The sequence below is a fragment of the Entelurus aequoreus genome, unplaced genomic scaffold, assembly GCF_033978785.1.
Source record: "Entelurus aequoreus isolate RoL-2023_Sb unplaced genomic scaffold, RoL_Eaeq_v1.1 HiC_scaffold_143, whole genome shotgun sequence".
NCBI classification, from domain to species: Eukaryota; Metazoa; Chordata; class Actinopteri; order Syngnathiformes; family Syngnathidae; genus Entelurus; species Entelurus aequoreus.
The window spans coordinates 72921-80586 of NW_026908073.1; positions in this window are offsets into that span (position 1 = coordinate 72921).

A 7666-nucleotide genomic window follows, 5' to 3' on the forward strand; every position below is an offset into this window, starting at 1 on the left:
GCTGGCATAGCAGCAGCCAAAATTACCGGAAGCAATGGATCGCCTGGCAATACAGCCCTGTTCCAGATGCAGTTCGATGGAACTCATGGCCGTGGGCATGGTGCCCGTGAGTAAGTAGGGATTCTTCTGGGTCACCACCACGATGTTGTTGTCGGAAATGCCCACCCCTTCGATGGTGTGCGGGAACGGGTACTTGGCAAAAGGATTCCAGGCATGGGGCAGGTAGGGTTCTGAAATGCAGACATCGTTCTGGCTGGCACCGAACATCAGGCCATTGGAGAGCACGTTCAGGGAATGCAGATCATCCGGTGGCGGATCGTAATACGTGCTGACCAGGTCATCGCCCGGCAGCTCGGCATCGTCAATACTGTCAATGTAAGTGGATTCATCCAGACCCAGCTCTGCAACCAGAACGTATCTGGTTACACCGGCACTGTAGATACGTCTGTATAAACGTCTGCCATGCCAGGGATAATTGCCGCTGGGCACTTTCGCCAGGTTGGAGACCTGCACGGCAACCGTGGGCGTCACCGTGATCATCTTCGACGGATCGGACGGTGGGCCTTCCATGATCAGACTGCCAAGCTGTGAGGTAAAGGTCAGTACATAGTCCCGGTCTACCTCGTCACGGGCATCACTGCCACCCACGGCATAGAGAAGATCCCACACGGGGGGCCACCACTCGGGTTCCAGATAAGGCCATGGTTTATCCGGTGGTTGCGGTAACCAGGAAGCTGGCAGGTCTGGCCATGGTGCTGGCCACTCAGGCTGATCCGGATCCCGGTACGCCCATTTGTGAGCTTTCGGCCACCAGTAGGGTGGCTCTGCTTCTGTCGGCCAGTCGTCCGGAGCTTTGTTTGGCCATTCGGCGTTACTTTTTGGAAACCAGTCCGGCTCTATCGGGGGCCATTTGTCAGACGGCCACCAGTCAGGTTCCGTGACGGGCATATCCGCGGGACGTTTCTCTGGCCAGTTACCGGCATTGATGTATGCCATATAACCGGCGTCACCTTCGTCCGGCCAGAAGGTGGGTTCCAGTTTTGGCCACCATACCGGCGGCACCCCGTACCAGACCTCTGGATTCCATTCCCTCTTGTCCGAGTCAGGCGGTCTTGCTACCAGTTCAACATATGGCCCGAACTCAGGCGCCGGCACACCCAGCTGATAGCTCATGGCAGGCAATGGCACGTCCTGACCGGTCGCTACCGAGTTATCGGTAAATCTGGGTACGTCCAGACCGGTAAAATAAGTCAGGTGCTGGTCATTACCACTGACCGGACCCGGCACCACATGCACCACTTCTTCCCAGCTGAACATCCATCCGGACATGGGATCGTTGACCACGGGTGCAAACCGGTAAACGGTGTTCTGGGTTTTCGGCTTCGATGACGGGCGATAATCCAGCGGTGCGCGTACCGGTTCCAGTACATTGCGGTCAAAGCGGACATTAAAGGCACGGACAGCGTTGGTGTTGGGAAGCGTTGCGGGATCAAACTGGGGTAACTCGCCAAGGAACGGGGCAAAATCGAGTTTCACGCTGAAAGGTCCGGAGGGTAGTCAGGAAATTCTCTGGCAATCTCAGCAGGTATCGGTGGCCAGATAAACGACGGGCGCAGCAGTTCAGCATTAGCGGCGTAGTTTTCAGGCAGGTCACGCAGCTGCTGACGCCACTCCAGCGTTTCACGAAATGCCTGGTAGGTAATGGACGTGGTGCCCATGCCCAGATCTCGCTGATCCTTCTGGCGGGTAATGATCCAGTCGGATTCATCCAACAGGCGGTTGCGCTCCTGACGCATTTCAGAAAAGGGATTGGCAGGTTCGGGTATGACTTCTGCCCATGTGCCCTCTTCGGTGGCAATGTAATCCCCCTCTAAAGGGCGTTCGGATTCCATCAGAACATGTTCAGCGGGCGGATTTTCCAGTTTTTCGTAGTAAACCGATTGAAAGCTTTGACCGGGGATGGCGTAGGCATAGCGGACGGGTTCGGTATTCATCCTTTGACCCTCCATACATGGACTCGGCAGGGGGCTGAATTTACAGCCGAACCGGTGCCAGATTGACCTAATGCATGATCACCTGTATTTAACGAAGTATGTCCAGTAACAATACAAATAGAGCCCTCATAAAATGAAGCTTCAGTTAATCGGCTTATTGAACCATCAGTGTGTCGCCCGCTAACAGTCCACTTATTGTCTATAAAAATTTCAGCAAAACATTCGACGGGATGATTATTAAAAGGGCTTTGTTTTAAATATCTCCCACCGTTAGCAACCGTCCCAAAATCCAGCAACGCATAACCAATCTGATCCAGCTCACTATTCACTGACAGTAAATCTGAACTATTGCTATTAACCTGATCAATGATGGCCTTTGCATACACCTGCTCAGGATCAATAATGTTGTCGTAGGCTTTGATGATCCAGAGGCAGTTCAGGTTTTTGGGGACGTTTTCGGGGCCGGTGGGGACTACTTTTGAGGTATCTAAATCTGCAAAATTACGTTTACCTTCGTTAAATGGCTGACTCGAAACAGTATTTACACGCCAGCCAGTATGACCACCATCCCCTACATTACATGCCCCTGTCGAATCAGTAGAAAACACATCAAATCCATATTCCAACCCACTGATAAGCCGACCTGTAATATTCCTGATCGCATCCTGCTCAAACGTCCCCATTGGCCTTGCTTCTGATGGCTCATAACCTTTGATAAAGTTGTTGGCAGCGTCTGGTAAATAACATTCAGTGCCAGATATAGGAATATCAGTGATTGAATCATAGATATTGAATCGTTGAGGATTCCCATATTGAGCCTTGGCATCATCAAATGCACCGCCTAGCACTTCAATGCCAATGTTAGCGACATTTGGTTTTATGGATCGACTCAGCCGAATGACGACAGAAGCCCCCGGCCTCCATACATATTTACCGACAAGTTTATTTACATCCCCTCCAATAGCATCAATAAATACAGAACTTGAAGCGTTATAAAAAGTAACACCTTCACCCATCCAATGCTCATTGTCGTTTCCAGCACAAAAACCATTATCCCAGTTGTGGTTAGGATCAATGTGAGTCGAAAACTCTTTATCCGTCATAAAGGGCGCTCTGCGCTGATCCGTCAGGTGTTTGAACAATGCCGGATAATCCGCCTTTCTGATTTTTGCGCCCCTGGTTAAACCCAGCCATCCCATCGGGGCAGAACTGCCATAGAAAGGAAGGATTGAGCCTACCGGTACGCCCGGCGGGATTGATATTTCCTGCCAGCTGGCAACGCTGCCATCACTGCCAAGGAATTTACCATCAGCACCGGTCTGGTCAGGCAGGGCAACCGGCGGATCCAGCCATTGTGAATTGGTGCCATCATTACCCAGCAATTTCCCGGTATTGCCTGTTCTGGAAGGCACCAGGTTTCCTGCAACTGCATTGGTTATGCCCTGCGCCCTATCCGCTTCACGCTCTGAACGATCCGCCTGCTGAGTCGCAGTAGTCGCATTAGTCGCACTGGTGTTTTTACTGGCCAGTGCTTCTGCAGCCGACTGATCCGCCGCCGTTTTGCTGGCCTCAGCCGCCTCTGCATGAGCCTGGCTGTTCTGTTCGGATTGCCGGGCAGCGGTCGCTGATCCAGCCGCAGCCGTTTCACTGCCCTTACTGTTCTGCTCGCTGACCAGTGCTTTGGCGGCTGAACTGCTGGCCGCACTGGCACCATTAGTGGCAGCTACTTCGGCAGCACGGGATTCACCGGCAGCGTCCGCACTTTCTGTGGCACTGCCCGCCGAGGCCTGCGCACTGGCCAGGGCATCGGCCTTAGCCTGGTTAACCTGACCAAGAATCGTGGTGGCCGTACCTTCACTGCCTGCCGCTTCTTCCGCAGCCTGTGCCGCTATCTCAGCCGAATCAGCCGCATTGGTTTCGCTGATGGCCGAATTGGTTTCTGACAGCGCAGTAGCCTCTTCACTGGCCTTCGCTGCCTTCGCTGAGCTCGCACTGCCAATGGCAGAAGTCTCTGAACGGCTCGCTGATGCCGAGGAAGCATTGGCAAACTTTTTACTGTTGTCAGCATCTTCCAGGGCAGATGCGGCATGAATCCTGGCGTGATTCTCTGCCAGCAGCGCATCACGTTTTGAATTACTGGCCTCAAGGGCATTGGCTTCACTGGACACTGCCGCTTCACTGCAGCGGGCCGAGTAGTGATAGGACGAAAACCGGTTGTCTTCGACCGGCTGATCTTCAGGGTTCGCAGCCCACTTCCTGGACAGATCCCTGGCATCAAGAACCTCACGGCGCAGCTTGTCCATGTACGCCACCTGATCCGGTGAAATGACACTCACCACCGATTCAAGGGCCAGTATCGGGCATGACAGATCAACGACAATCGTCTGACGGCGCATGGAATGTCTCAAACCGGAATATCAGGAGGAAGAAGAGGCGTCATAGGTGTCGCGGGTAATATCAGCCAGCACCGGCACTATCCCTGAAAACAGGGTCTGCACCACATCATCGTGCTCGGCCTGGATATCAATCCGGTATCGGGTAGCGAGCAGCTCTGCAGTCTGCTCATGGGGAAAAATCAGCGTGGCACGGCCACTGGTGGCCTCATCACCGGGAACCACTTCATGAACAACCCGCAGTACCTGCCGGTAACCCTCCGGATTCATTTCCGGTTCGTCCGGCAACTCACTGGTTAATTTCAGGGAACTGGTGAGAATCCATCCATTAATGGGAACCGGTGTCTGGGTTTCCTTATTGCGAACCAGGATCTGCAGGGCAAAGTCATCCCCCCGATAGAAATCGGGCAACTCAATCATAACCAGATCCTTTTTTAATACCGGTGGGAAAAACTAATAAGTGATGCCGTCGAATTGATAGGGAAGCTCTACCCGCTTCTGACCGACAATAACCGTTTCACCATTGAGGTCGGTGACGGTGGATTGTTTGTTGACGATGTTGAACTTGTTGTCATCGCCCCAGCTTGTGCCGTTGTTCCTCATTTCCTTATATACACAAATCATGTATTTACCGGATAGATAAGGTAGATATTTAGCTGCGGGGGAATTCTGAATAACTCTATCAGCCAATACGGGAAGGTGAACAGGGGTAGTGTATGGGTTGATAACTAAAGAACTGCCGCTATTTTGGATTACTTTATTGGTTAGTGGCGTGAAAGTACTGCCTTTAATGTCTGAATCTGTAGATACTTTCCCGATAGTGTTACTACATATCAAAGAACCATAACTTGCTACATGCTGATTGTTTGCAAATACATCCCCCACACTGTAAACACTTCCACTCGAAGCCAACTCAAAAGGATTCGCACTGGTGCGGTAGAAAATTATTAAGACAGTATTCGCGTTAAAATCCCAATTTATGTTCCCATTTGCTGCCGACTCAAAATGAGTCCTAGCGTTAGACGTCCAGTCCGTCCATGTAACTCCTTTATCCAGGCTCATTAAAACTTGATAACACTGAAGACACTTTCTACTTAATTTCCAATATTTAGCTGAGCCATCAGGTATCAGACTCTCGCCTTCTTCTCCTACTGCTAACCAATTGCCCGGCAGACCATGTTTTTTCCATTCTTCCGGCCATGCTTCCGGTGCACCGATGATGTCTACCATCAGGAATTGGGGGCGGGCTGAATTATTGGACGACTCAATAAAATAACTTACATTGGATATCTCAAACGTATTATTAATGGAAGAGCCTACAAACGTAAGGTCCCCAGAAAAAGCATCCAAAGGAAGTTGATATTCGAGAACATGATGGCCACTTGAGGTTAAGGGCTTATCTACCCTTTGACTTGATGTGTAGTGCCATAATTGAATGCCGCCAGTTGTTATTACAAGATCAAATTCAACGCGAACCTTTGCCCCCTGCAAAGAATTATATCCATTAAGTGGTCGTATCTTTACGTTATCAGCCCAAGCAGAAGCGTCAGTTATTCCAAATTTATTAGCCTGAATAAACGCGCCTTGACCTGTAGTGTATATCCAAGGCTGATCAGTATAAGGTTGCTGATTAACTATCTGGTGGAATGTCCTGACGCCCTCCGCCCCGCTAAAAGTCTCCCCAGCCACAGCCCGATTAAATGAATCAAACAGCAATGCCTGACGATCTACTACATTCTTGGCGGAGTAATAAAGAGGTGTGAAGTCGTCGGCGTAGATGGCGTCGTAGAATTTACCGTCTGGTCTGGAGATTTGCCATGAACCGTCCATTCCGATTGCGCCAGCAATACCAGTACGTATATAAGGTTTAACATCTGCACCAGCAGCCCATGAATTATAAGAGCCGAATGCAAAGCAATCTGCGGTAGATATTATATTTTTCTTATCTCCAGAATCATGCCAACGCCTTTGCGACTCCCTATTAGTTGATGACCAAATAATAGATGTCCCCTCCGGATTAAACACCGGGTGATAAGCCCCCTGATTCCTGCGAGCTACACGCCCCAGCAACAACGCATAGGTATCCCCCGTCTTATACAAACCCGTCTGGATTTTTGAATAACCATGCTCAGTAGCAATCGCATCACGGTCATAGCCGGTTGTGGTTCGGTGTGGGGTGATACTGCGGTAGGTCTGTACGTTGCCGTTCCAGTCCAGGAATATGTCGTCGAAGGCTATGGCTCTGACTGAGGTGGATTCGGCTTCGGGTAGCTTAAAATGGATGGCACTTTCTGGTTTTACTAAACGACCATTTATATTCCAGGCATAGGGCCTAAGGACTATTGTATTTGCCCATATCGGTTCGTTGTTTTCTGGATAGGTGCCAAATATCAGACTCTTATCAACACTCCCAATCACCCCGGAATACGGATACATCGCCGCCAGTAATGGCGTCCAGTTGATATCCAGATGACCTTTGGAATCCGCGACAGGGTACGCACCGGGCTTGCTGGTCAGACTGCCCTCATCGTTGTGGACGATGGCCGTGGCATTATCCGCTGCGGTCTTTGCCTCAGCGGCCTTGCTGATGGCGACCTCTTTGGCATTAACGGCACTGGTGCTGGCCAGCTCTGCACTCTGGGCATGGCCCTGCGCTTCGCTGACCGCCGAATCGAGATTTACCTTGCCAAGGTTCGTGGCATTCAGAAGATCGGTTGTTGCAGACGTGAGGTTGCCCACCTGATCGACTAAGTCATCAAGTGTTGCCTTGGTTTTCATGGGATGGCCTTGGGTATCAGGTGAAGGCGTGATACTTCGCTATCAGGGTCTGGGTCTCGATCAGCGAGACTGATAACGGCAGGACGTGGGCGGCAACATTAAGTTGCAGCTGGTCCTGGTCGGCTTTGATGGTGATGGCCAGCTGCGACATTTCATCGCGGATGGCCAGGGTTTGCTCATCCAGAGTGTCCAGTGCCTCATCAGCAAGGACGACAGTGGCGTCATAAATCTGCTGGGTCTCAAATTTGATCGTGCCGGCACGGGCAACAATGTCTTCGCCCTTCTGAATTTCTGCCTTGCACAGATCCACGGAAGCGGTGGCTCTGTCGGCTTCATCAGTGGCCTTTCCAGCCTGTGCCGTAGCCAGTACTACCTGAGTCCTGGCCTCATCGGCAAACTGCTGTGCTGCACGTACATGCAGCTCTGCCGAGTTCACCAGATCCGTGGCAACCGTTATCTTCTTCTCAAGCTTCCGGGCAATCGACTGGCACTGACCCACAA